This window comes from Macrobrachium rosenbergii, chromosome 47 (genome assembly GCF_040412425.1).
Source record: "Macrobrachium rosenbergii isolate ZJJX-2024 chromosome 47, ASM4041242v1, whole genome shotgun sequence".
NCBI classification, from domain to species: domain Eukaryota; kingdom Metazoa; phylum Arthropoda; class Malacostraca; order Decapoda; family Palaemonidae; genus Macrobrachium; species Macrobrachium rosenbergii.
The window spans coordinates 44,719,050-44,732,730 of NC_089787.1; the positions used below are offsets into that span (position 1 = coordinate 44,719,050).

At 39.0% G+C, this 13,681-nt stretch overlaps 1 protein-coding gene across 6 annotated transcripts in view; it reads right to left on the reverse strand.

The window, feature by feature from the left end:
* Positions 1 to 13,681, reverse strand: part of LOC136830820 (serine-arginine protein 55-like) — a 193,762-nt gene that overhangs the window by 23,455 nt on the left and 156,626 nt on the right. The window lies entirely within an intron of this gene.

Here is a 13,681-nt window from a genome sequence, read left to right on the forward strand (position 1 = left end):
AAGGTAGCAATCTGTTATCCAGGGAGGTGTCCTTTTCCTTCCTACTTGGGGCTTTTCCTTGATCAGCTGTGCTGCTGTAGTTCAAGATTGTCACCTTTTCTGCTATTCATTTGTTTTCACTCATCCATTCCCTCATTTACTTGCTTCACTTTGGTGTGTTGTGCTTTGTGTTATGTGAATACTGGCACCTTTCACATGGGTATTTTCTTGTTTTCAGCCTTTAGCACTAGAGGCACTCTACATGGAATAAATTCAGAATACCATAACATTTCCCAGAGATGATTTCATTTTGGCAAAGAGCTTACACTGGCTAATACCAAATAATAATATCAGAATAAATTCTTCAATGTCCCCTCTCTCCCTTGTTAAAGGAGAGAGGACAGAGGGCAACATATCCTAGGACTAAACTAGAACTGGGTGCTTGTTAGGTACGCACCTGTATCTCGTCCAACTTCAGTGTACTTAAGCACAGATACTGCTCTTATTACTGGAAAGGGCAAAAGGCGAGTCCAGTCACTCAACATTAACACCTCATGAATTATGTCTCGCTTAGGTACTTGGAGAAGAGACTTCTCTGTCCAAATGGAGCTTGGGTGACTATGTAACTTGTTGGGTAGCCACCACAGACCTTAAAAAGGTATCAAAGGGCTTATGGGCAACATTCCTCTGTAGAATATGGTAAAAGTAGTCATTCTATGCCAGACCCCTGCCCTTGGCTTCATGTGCTATTGAGCATGAAGGAAGGCTAGTCTCCTCCACAAAAGAGCCAAGGTCCACTAGATAACCTTACAAGGATGTAAGGAAATGGCATCCTTGGACACCACCACCTTACACCTACCTGTACTAACAAAAAGTTTATTACACTCTGGCCTAAGAGAATGAGCCCTTTATAGTATTTTATGGCACAGACTGGGCAAAGAAGTATCTCATCATTGTCTCTGCAAACAAAATCATGGTTTCTGAGTCTGCTATTAACTCAAGAATGACATAGCAGAGATCCCAACCCTCCAAGTGCTAAATGAGGTATGACACGTCATGTAACTATCCCACCCTCTTCACTGAGGTGAAAGCTAAGAAGAAAACAGTTTTGAGATACCACTGTCTGGAAGCCAGTGTTTTCGAGGAGGACAAGGCTTTTTTAAACTTTTCATTAGCATGGCTAACTCCACCAAATCAAGGGTGATCCAGCCCCTCAGTCTCAAGACCTATGATAAGGCCTAGCAATAAACTGAGGGGGTTTTGTCTTGGCAAAAGTAAATGAGGATGTCTGCCAACTACTGAAGAGACACTGACCACAGAGGTACCCCTTCTACAACACCCATCAGAGAAGATAGCCCACTTTTCTTGTTACATGTTCACAGAGGATCAACAGAGGAACCCTGACATCTCCCACACAGCCTTGCAAAAAATAATTCTCCACCTCAGAGATGTTGGACAACCTCATGAGTGAAGGTGCAAGGAGTGGACTGTCTGGTGGTATCTGTGAAATGTGAGGTTGCCCCATAGGGGCAACTCTCTCAGCACCTTGACCAAGAGCTTCAGTGGAACAGCATACCACTTGGCATGAGACCAACAAGGAGACACCGAGTTATCCAAAGACAGAGGAGACAAACACTGCTGATCATACTATAAAGAGGCTGAAAGGTGGAAATGCAAACATTTATAGATTGTCCCAAGAACATTGGAATGCATCCTCCATCGCTGCCCATGAGTCTGGGCCTGGAAACCAGATGACTGGTCACAAACAGACCAGGTATGAGAGACCCCCACATCCTGAACTTCTCTCCACTGCATAGGGGTTTAAAGACCATTACAGGAAACGGCCTGTATTCGCAGGGGGATGCGTTCCAGACCCCCCTACAAACACTTGCTACCCCACTTCTAAAAATGCTTATAACTGCCTATCTTGAAAGTTCAAATACCATATATAGACTTAAAGTATCATCCTACCCCAAATATACTTTAAATTATTATCCTATTACTGTATTAATCTTTGAAATTATATTGTTATCATCATTTCAAAGTCATCTTAAACATTAGTACCCTTAAAAATAGGTACATACGTACTTCTAAGCCTTCCAGCAAAAGCAGAGAAAGCGAGTTACCACTACGACTTATATCCAACAAGGCTGGAGAGAGAGAGAGAGAGAGAGAGAGAGAGAGAGAGAGAGTATCTCTTTAATCTCTTTGACGACAACATAAAAATTTATATGTTTCTTTTTTATCTTCCAAAGATGTAATACCTTTACTACATATTGTTAAAACACTAAGAACACTCACACAAACAGTATCTTTTCCTGAGAGAGAGAGAGAGAGAGAGAGAGAGAGAGAAACTCCTTAAGATATCAAAAGATAGAAATCCATGAGCTTCTGAGGGCAACACTTTTCACTTTTTCCCCTCTGGCCAATATGTCAAACTGTCAAGTACAGGTCAACTGACATTTACCCTCCCCCCCTCTTTTCTCAAGTTGAGGGTAAAGACTGGGAATCACTATTTATTTGTTTAAAATGTTAAAAATTTACTACATAAATGCATGGAAAATATATCATTATTATTATTCATCTTAACATTTGAAAATTAGTACTTAAGCAGATCACTCATTTACCATACAAAAGAAACAGATGTACGTATTACATGTCGGAAAAATTCTCTCATCTAAAGAGAGAAAAAAGTTAAGTATACCTCAGTTTAACCAGACCACTGAGCTGATTAACAGCTCTCCTAGGGCTGGTCCAAAGGATTAATTTATTTTTATGTGCCTAAGAACCAATTGGTTACCTAGCAACGGGACCTACAGCTTATTGTGGAATCCAAACCACATTATACAGAGAAATTAATTTCCATCACCAGAAATAAATTCCTCCAATTCTTCATTGGCCGGCCAGAGACTCGAACTCGGGCCTAGCAGAATGCTAGCCGAGAACTCTACCAACTCGTCCAACGAGGAACTTCTAAAGAGAGAGAGAGAGAGAGAGAGAGAGAGAGAGAGAGAGAGAGAGAGAGAGAGAGAGAGAGAGAGAGAGTTATTATTTTTATTTAATATTTATATTAAAAATATTTGAAAATTAGTTTGTATTGTAAATCATTGTTTTATCATAAATGTACCCTCTAAAAATGCTTATACTATCATCCTGAAACACTTATATATCATTTTAATATAACTTCAATAGTACTTTAATATAATTTTAATATTTCAATAGTATCAATCCTGATCATCTATCTTTGCTTTAATGAGGTCAGGTCGGTCCTGAATGGAGGGGAGAAAACCAGTTTCTCTATCTCTTGGAGTTACATATTATTTAATCTTAGAGGAGCAGTAGTAGTAGTAGTAGTAGTAGGATTTAATTATTACTGATTATTATTATTATTATTATTATTATTAATCTTAACATTTGAAAATTAGTAAATAATTTTTTTATCATAAAAAATGTATTTAGTCATGAAAATAACATCAAAATACACAAAATAGTGAATATTTCTGAAAGTAACATCAAAATACAAAAAATAGTGAATATTTTTCCACAAATGTCCACGAATAATGGTGGTTTACTGTATATCCATACTACCAGACTCTGAGGACTGAGTTCATCTGCCGGCATGTTTTGCCTTTGCAGAACGTACCTGGCTGACAACTTGATGGTTTGGAGTACTACCCACTTGTGCAACTGCAATGCCAACAGAATCCAAGACACCATCCCTCCCTATTTGTTTACATAAGCCACAATGGTTGTTTTGTTACTCATCAGTGCCACCAAGTGGCCTTTCAACTGCTCTCAAAATGATTGCAGCACTAACGATGCTGCCAACATCTCCCGAACATTTTTGTGCAAAAACGTGTGTCTGCTGGCCACACCCGACATGGACTCTCCTACTCAGGTGTGTGCACCACCCCTTCTTCAATGCATCTGAGAACACAAGCATCTTCGGAGGACAGGAGTTCTATGGAACTCCTTTTAAGAGGTATCTGTCATCCAGCCACCACGCTAGGTCTTCCCCAACTTCACGACTCAAGGGTATGAGCTGAGAATGGGGATCTTGATGCACAAACCAATGTTGCTTCAGTTGCGAATGAAGCGAGCACAGGTGACTCCGTCCATGGCATGAACACACAACAGACAACAAAGGACCACCTACCAATGCCAAGCCAGTTGTTCCTGCTGAGAAAGGTACTGTGCCTTTACTTCCCAAAGACTGCTTAAGCAAAGTCTACTGGGAAGAATCTCACTGCTGCTGAGTCCAGAAGCATGCCCATATACTTTGATATTTGGGGATGAGATCAGGCTTCTCCCAGTTGATTGTGATACTCAACTGTCACAAAAGGAAAGAAAATTATCCTTGACCTGTATGAGCTATTCCCTGAAAGACACTAGGACTAAGCATCCAAGTATCCCTGCAGACAAAAAACCATCAAGTGAACCCAAGCCAAATACTCAGCTAAACCCATGAAGAGCTGTGGCAGTCTGAGGCAAAATGACTTGAAAAGGAGAACAATACTGTTGCTGACAAAGCAAAAGTATTAACAAGAGTCCTGTTGGATGGGCACTCAAAAGTATGAATCTTGCAAGTCTATCAAGAGCATGAAGTCACCCTCTCTGATGGAATCTAACACTAAATGCGCTGTTTTCATCTTGAAATGAGTCTGCAACACATACTCATTCATGGGCAAGAGGTTAACTAGTGGTCTCCAACAACCCACCCCCTGCCTTCTCTATGAGAAAGAGCTGACCCACGGACCAATGATCCACAACTTCAGCACCTTTCTCCTTTATTGTTTCCAGCTACACCAACTAGTCAAAGGTTTCCTCAAATCAGGAGAATAAGCTGGAAATTATATCATTGTGTCTGAGAGGGGAGGAAAATGTCCTAGAACTGAACCTGTACCCACTGCAAAACACATAAAACAAAGGTACTGCTCCCTTTTTCTGCCACTTGGCCTGATGGTCAGACAGGCAACCACTTCCTGGCTGAGGCTGGAGGGGGGAACAAAAGGTTTGGTATGAATCCCCACCTGACTCAGAGGAAGGAGGCTGAACGGGTTGCCTGGGTTTCTGAAAAACAGGCTCCTACACATCCACAGAAGAATACTTTTTTTTTTGCCCACAGGCTTTGAGCTGATAGCCTTCATATCGGTGGAACCTTTGAAGGCTACTGCACTGTTTATAAGAATCTAGGGGTCCAACCTCTTTAGCTCAACTGCTGCTTTGGACATACTCTTGGGAAAGAGTAGCAATGAATCCAACACTGAACTACTTTTAAACATCACAAGAGGCTTCTCATATGAGAAACCTGCCTTGAAAAGACAGACAACCTTGTGTCTCCTTCAAAGGACAAGGTTAGCCTAATGGTTGGTGCAATGGTGTGCTAGGCCTTACCTACAAACTCCAACCACCTACTGAAAGACATTTTCTTGTCAAGAGATGAGATACATCTCACTGTGTACTCTATCAACAAGTTCAACTGGCATGTCATGAAGCAGTTTGTAAAGAGACCATAGCAACAGACCCTACGGCAGTCAGAACTTCTCAGCAGAGAACGAAAGTCCATCCTGGTAGAATCTTTCCAATGGGAGGTCCAACTGAAGAGCAGTGCTTAATCTGCTGTTGGAGACAAGGAACTACCTGGACTGTAAATCAGGTTATTTACCTCCTCCAAAACACATGCCAACTCTGACCAGGGTAACTTGAATGAACGACACACCTCCAGAGCACTCCATAAGGAGTAGGACCTTTGCAAGCCACTTGCTCTGATGAGGCCACAAGCTGCACCTTCCTCAAATAGGAGTCCTGCCAGACTTATGGCTCCATCTTGTTCTGACCAGATGGCCCTACTGCTGGAGAAGAAAGGCGAGATCCAGAAGAGTAATCATCAAAAAAGGGTTTGAACTCTGACCCACCTGCTCCTCTGTTTTTTGACTTGGTAGCCACTGAAATGGATTGAGAGAGTGTACCACTGCCCCAACTCTCCTCAAGTCCACGTAGCAAATTACATGTACATGAGGTGGAAGCAATCAGAGATCTCTCACTCAAATTAGAATGATAGGGTTGTGCCCATTTCAAAGATAGGGTTGTGCCCATTTCAAAGAATGTTGATGCACTGAGTGAGGAGTTGCAGCTGGTTCAGCTTTACAGGGTCCATGAGAAGAGAGCAAGTTAGAACCTAACCCACTGCTTGAGCACACTTGGCAAAGAAATCCTGCACATGCAGAACAAACAGATTGCATATGCCCATCCCAATGTAACACTTTAGAAGTCTGAGGCCTAAGATCTATCCCAAGCTGCTACATGCACTGGTTACCAAAACAAGCACAAGCAGAGCAAGTGGAATGCAGAGACTCATCTGAACGTGAGCCCAAGATATCCCATGGGAATAAGAAAGGAACAGTCCTCTTGTCAAAACTGGCAAGACAGGAGAGGCACCTCTGTCAGAGGTAAAGAGACCATGAGCTGGTGATCTCTTAACCCCACTCCCCTCTGAGGAGGAAGAATGCTTGTGAGAAATCCATCTGGACTACTTAGGTGAGCAATTTTAGCTCAATGGCAGCCTCCTTGGAGCCACACATCCTCGAATACAAAGGGTCTACTGCACTTACCAAAAGAGGGTATTGGGAGTATGAAGCAATACCAAACATAATATTGTCATTATGCAAATAAGTCAATTAAAGACTTCTTTGTGATTCTTTAAAAGAAGCCTTCCCTTGAGAAAAATCTAATTAGAGACACCATATGAAAATACAGCATTAAGATTATCCGAGTCTTTCCTCATGAGCTGCAAAATTTGCATATACCCTAAGTCAGGGATCCCCAACCTGCAGCCCTTAATGATGCTCAGTGCGGCCCTCAGAGCAATGTAAGAATATTGCTCTCTCTCTCTCACTCTCTCTCATTATTATAATAATAATAATAATAATAATAATAATAATAATAATAATAATAATAATAAAAGAAATCCATAAATAACTAAACCTCATGTATTTTTTCCGTTGTGTAATTCATAAAAAGAAAAAGTGCTGCTTCTACACCAAATGTGATTTGAACATGTATTATACGTCGACGTTTCACGCCTACCTGCGTACAGGAGTGAATCAGATTATCACAGGTCATCTTTAGTTCAGTGGCTGACTGCTTATCAAAATATGTGTTTTTCCTGTTGTGATTTATTTTTGCTTTCTTTCATGGGGTTTGGTACTATATATATACTTTTTAAAGTTACTGAACTAAATATGTATTGACAGTGTGCTAAGCAGAAATAATTTTCTAAAGGCCTGGCCACACTAGGAAATACTGTTTGCAAACCCATTGTTGTTTTGTGTTTGCTCTTAATATAACCAATACATTCCTCTCTTACAAGATTTAAACATGTCATCTAACCCTAAAAAGAGGAAAATAGATGAGGAGGGCCGTGTGTTGAATGAGAGTTGGACTTTTGACTACTTTTTCATTTCACATGCTGACAGTGCATTATGTCTTATATGCCACAAAAGTATAAAGACCTTAAAGACTTTTAATATCAAAAGGCATTATGAATCACGGCACAAGAATTATTTTTCACTTCAAGGTGATGTGTGCTCAAACAAGATATCTTCTTTGAAAAAATCAGTCTGTGCTCAGTAAAATCTCTTTAAAAGCAAAAATACTGAGATCGAATCATGCATTCGTGCCAGCTACCAGGTTACCAAGTATTTATGTGAAAAAGAAAGCCACTTACAGATAGGGAATTTGTTAAAGAGTGCATGATAAAAACGGTCAGAGAAACATTTCCAGAAAAGTTGTCATTTCTTCAAAATGTAAGTTTGTCTGCTTCAGCAGTCACAAGGCATATGGAAGATTTAAATGGAGAAGTGTTTTCAACATTATCTGAGAAAGCACACAGTTTTCAATATTTTTCTTTAGCTTTGGATGAAAGCAATGATATTTTAGATACAGCACAACTTCTGAGTTTTATTAGAGGTGTTGACAAAAACTTTCAGATTGTAGAAGATTTGTGTGTCCTACAAGTATGAAAGATACTAAAATTTCAGAAAATCTCTTTTTAGAAGTATTTCAGGCAGTAAATAACCTTGATTTAAGTTGGGCCAAGTTAAAAGTGTAACCACAGATGGAGCAAGAAACATGGTTGGAAGTAAAGCAGGTTTGGTCGAAAAATCTGCAATGAAGTGTGTTAATGCTAATGACACACCTCCTCTGAAGTTCCATTGCATTATTCAATAACAGTTACTGTGCAGTAAAGTTCTTAAATTTGAAAATATCATGAACATCGTCGTATCAACTGAGAATTTCATTAGATGTCATGGTTTGAATCATAGACAATTTCACACATTTTCATCTGAAATAGGTTTAGAGTATGGTGATATATTGTACCATACTGAAGTGAGGTGGCTCAGCAAAGTAAAAGTTCTTAGGCATTTTTTTCTCTTCGTCATGAAATTGAAACATTTCTTACTGAAAAAGGAAAGACTGAAGAGGCATTTTCAGATTCAGACTGGGTTTTCTGCTTAAGGGGATCGGCCGGTTTCCGACTTATTTAACGACAGGTTGTTGATATATAGGGGGTTTGTTAAAGGATGTTGTGTGGAACTTCTGGGGAAAAAATTTTTGTTCAGTGACCTTCGGTTTTGTGACGCCAGAGCATTTTTCGGCCAAAAATGGCCATTTTCAAAATGCATCTCCTCCTTTGCTTTTTGGTTTTAAGGGATGAGATTTGAACCACGTATAAAACACATATGGACCTTCGATATAAAGCCGGGGATTTTTTATTTTTCAATTATTTTTCGAGATATGAATTTTATTTTTTTTTATGAAATTTTCCCGGAAAAATTACAGAAAAAAAAATTGCCAAAAATCAGAAACTCAAAATATTAAAAATCCCGGCTATTTTTAATCTACCATGTTTCCTCATATTATATATGAAATTTCATTTAGATTGGTCCAATACTAAGGGAGAGATACATTTTGAAGGTGAAAAACTTATGTTTTGAGAAATGGGCCTTCAAAGTTTTAGTTACATAAAAAAAGTAAAAGGGACTTCAAAGACTATGTTACAATTAATTCTATAGTTTTAATTTTTATTTTTGGGTATTAATTAATGCAAAATGATTATAAATAAGAATATTAATTGATTATTTATGTGCCTAAGACACATTCTTATAAATTTTAGGTTCCTGGTCCCCCTGTCTGATCTTGCTGCAAGGTATTACTCTAGGGTATCATAGTTGCCTACACTTTTTATTAGTGTCTCGAATCCATCCCTTGCCAAATGGATCCTGGGAATTACTTTTCATTCACAATTAGGGATTCGTGATTCAAGTAATTCATCAAGTCTTGCTTCACTTATTATGATCATTTTATTTTCAGGATCGTCTATAATATCAGCCTCCGAGCTACTGCTTTCTTTTTCTAAAATATCTTTGCCCTTTGGTAGTGACGAACAAATAAAGAGGTGTTTAGGGGTGGATGTGGTTGGTCTCTGGTCAGCAGAGATCGCTGCCTGCGCCGTTTGATGGGCGACAGCTCTCTCTCTCTCCGTCGCTCCATTCCCTCTATGGCACTAATTTCTTGAACTCTTTCTTCTACTTCTCGCCTGGACTTTTCCACTTGGCTTTTCCGCATTCTAGAAGCATGAAGTGAACTCTTGGACCTTTTAGGCACGGTGAAAAAACAAAACACCGCAGAAAATACAGAGTTCAGTCAAGGCTAGAGCATGAAAAACGTGTCCTTCTAGCTTGGAAGTTTATAGGCAACTCTCGGCCACAGTCGGCTTCATGGTATGACGTGTGCGTTGTCATGGCTAGGAATAACTAAAAAGGTGCCGAGTAGGATATTATTGACATTATACATTTCATTTCAAAGGAAGTTTTCGTAATATATATCGCAAAAACTATACCAGACTAAATCATTTGCGCTACTGGTGTTTTATGGGTATATAGTTATTGTTACATTTTAGGCCATAACTAGAGAAATACGGCAAATTTTAGCATAATATTTCGTGGACACATTCTTGAACCCTATACGAAGCCATAGAATTTTTTTCAGCAAATCAAATTTTTTAAAGATTATTGGTTTTTTTTAGGCGGCCGATCCCCTTAACTTTCTTATCTGATATAACTGATCATTTGAATAATTTGAACTTAAGACTGCAAGGCAGCGGAAAATTGGTATCAGATATGTTTACTGAGGTGAAAGCATTTGAAAATAAACTAGATATTTTTATGAAACAGTTCAGTGATGAAAACTTTATGCATTTTCCCTGTTGTAAAGAGTTGCAGAATGAGAAAAGAAATACTTCTACTGCCTCAAAAGAAAAATGCACCAAGGCAATAAAACTTCAAAAAGAAGAATTTGCAAATAGATTCAAGGACTTCCATGATCATAAGCAGGAAATTCAAATGTTTCAAAACCCTTTCAGTGTATCTCCAGAAGAAATTCCAGGAATTTATCAAATGGAAATAATTGATTTGCAAGCCAATGATGCACTGACAACCACGTTTCAAGACAATAGCCTTTTGGAATTTTATTCCTGTCTACCTGAAGAATATTCTCATTTAAAAAAGTTTGCTGTTGGTATGTTTTCAGTTTTTGGTAGTACATATATCTGTGAGCAAACATTTTCAAAAACGAAACTAGTAAAATCGAAAGTTAGATCTAGACTTACTGATGAGCATCTTCACCAAATTTTGAGGCTTTCTGTTACAAATGTTGAAATAGATATTGCTAAGCTTGCAAATAAGATGCAGCATCCAGTTTCCCATTAAAGATGAGATAAATAGAATTTTCAATAACTCATCATTCTGTGTACAAACTGTAACTAAAACAAGCTACTATTTAGAATTTTTTATTTATAGGAATAATACCTATTTAGCAATAGCAGGCATATGAGTCCAAGCCTAAACTCTAAAAGCTAAATTATATATAAATAAATGTGAACTTTCTCCGATAATAAGAATAATTCTAATATGCAGCCCTCATCTGTATTTGGAATGATAATGTGGCCCTTTCACGCAAAAAGGTTGGGGACCCCTGCCCTAAGTGGATGGTGGGGCAGATAACAATTGGTTTTGGCTAAATACAGTGTTGCAATCATGACAAACCTTGGCAATATGTAAAATAAAAAAGGCTAAAAACTCATTTCATAAGAAGACCAATGAGCCTTACAATTAATGAAATTGATGTAAATGTGAAAAAACACAGTCCAAAATACAACAATCTTTTGGAAGTAATTGGTATTTTTCCTAGGTATACAAACCAGAACCTTTTATATTTGGTGCCATCTGAATTTGGTCGTCACATCTTTGTGACAAAGTGGTTAACTGGTGGAGTTGGTGGGTGAGAGGGAGAGGGTAACTCAACTCACCCCAACCTTGCAAATCACTTTTCCTTTGGCCACAAGGACAGAGTGAGGAGGCTGAGGTGGGTACAACCTATATAAAACGCTCTGGTTTCTATACCAAGGAAAATAAATTGCTTTCAAAAACGTCTTCTTTGTTCCTATGGAGATACAACCATTGCCTTTTACATTAGGAGACTTTCCCCTCAGACAGAGGGTTAGGCCCTGCTTGTGTCTGGAGAAGGATTCCATCCAGCATATCATGCTCTCAGTTTCATGTGCAAGCAGGGGTTGTGTCATAACTCCTGTAACCTCCAACTGGTTTGGTGAAACAGTTAACTAGAGCAGTAGAACCCTGGGGCAGAGGATCCCAAAACAAGAAGGAACTTGAATGAAGAGCAATTCCGGAGAACCATGCCACCCCTGTAAGAGTTGTCAAGACACTAAGTAGCTTATTCTGGCACACACCAAGTGATGGGTTCAGGAAAAAACTTTGTAAAGTCCTCCCACCCCTTTGTTAAATCAGGAAGAACAGAGAGTGATGCATTCTAAAACTACATTAGGACAGACGCTTGCTTTACACTTACTTTTATTGCATCTGATTCCAACATGTACTTCAGTCCAGACGCTGCTCTCAATAGAGGAAAGGATGGAAAGAGAGAACATTCACTCAACATTCACACCTCCAAACTCACATCAGGTTTAGGTACTTGAATGAGACTACACAATTGTTGAGCAGCCATTACAGGGCCCAAGGTGAAAGCATCCAAGGATTTGTGGGCAACATCCCTCAGGTGGAAGGAGGTAAAGGTAGTCTGGCTGCACCAGACCCCTGCCCTCATTACTTTAAACACTGAGAAGTTTTTCTGAAAGGCAAGAGACTGGCATACTCCCGACTTCATGTATTCTCTAGCAAGAAAGGAGGCTAGTCTCCTCTTGAGAGGCAACACACCTGCTTGATCAATTCATGAAGCCAGAAAGGAAGGGTGTTCCTGGAAACCTTATAAATCCTGTCTTTACTAATAAAGTCTCTTACACTCAGGCTTCAAGGAGTTGGTTCTTTTTAGATAGTACTTAATGGCCACAGCAGCTTCTCATCTGGGTCTCCACTAACAGTCTTGGGGGGGAAGGATCAAGAAAACTCTCAAAACTCTCACCTGAAATTACCAAATTCTGAGTCTCAGCCAACCCTGCCTTGGGTCAATGTAAGGCTTTTTAACAGTAGTGACATCCCATTCCAGGGGCCACAGCTCCTGAAGGGGCAAGACAACTGAAGTTGTACAAAAGCATGAAAATCAAACCCTTTCCGCTGAATACCTGTGATAAAGATGAGCAAAAGCATTTTACTATAAAAACTGTGAGGTCCTTGTCTTTGCAAAAGTACCGTATATACAGATAATTGCAAACTGCACTACAACAACAGAGACTATGTCCAGAGAGGAAAACCTTCTATGACACCAATCACAGATGATGGCCCACTTTCTTTGGCATGTGTTTATGGAGGAACAACAGATGTACCCAAACTTCTCTCCTTCTACCTTGCAAGAAAAGCAACCCAACTGCCAGATACACTGGATAATAAAAAGGTGTGAAGTCTGAGACTGTGAACTGCTTGATGGTACTTGTGAATGTGGAACTGACACAAGAAGGTGCACAAATGTTTCATAAATTCTTCTGCACAATTTTTTTTGCTTCAGAAGATATTTACATACCTTCAAAACAAAATTCATCTCTTTAATCTCTCGTGGAATGTTAATCCATTTCTGTTTACCTGCTGGTCAAACCCTTTATAGTCCATGTGACTGACAAACAAATTTTTTTTTTTTTTATCTTCCAAAGACGCATTACCTGTACTGCACATTTTTTAAAACATTATGAACACATATACACACACATTTTGTGCATGTGCGCTAATACCTATTGGTTAGAGACTCAAATTAGCAGCATCTTTTCCAGAGAGAGAGATAATAATCTCTTTAATCTCTACAGGAATGTTAACCCATTTCTGTTTCCCTTCTAGCCACACCCTTTGTAGTTCATATGACCGACAACAAGAAAATCATTTTTTTTTTTTTTCAAACAAGTATTACCTGTACTACACATTTTTAAAACACTATGAACATACACACAAACACACACACAAACAGTGTTTGCATATGTGCTGATACCCATTGGTTAAGGGATGCGCTGACCGCCGAATTTTGAGGAATTATCGATTTTTAGTTTTTTACAGTTTTGGACTGGTATATGTCTAAAAAAACACGTCCTGAAATATTGCTAAAAAAAATTTTTTTTTTTTACATATTTGTTCAATGCATTTACTGGCCTGTGAGCAGCATTGAGCAGAAAATTGTTGCAAAA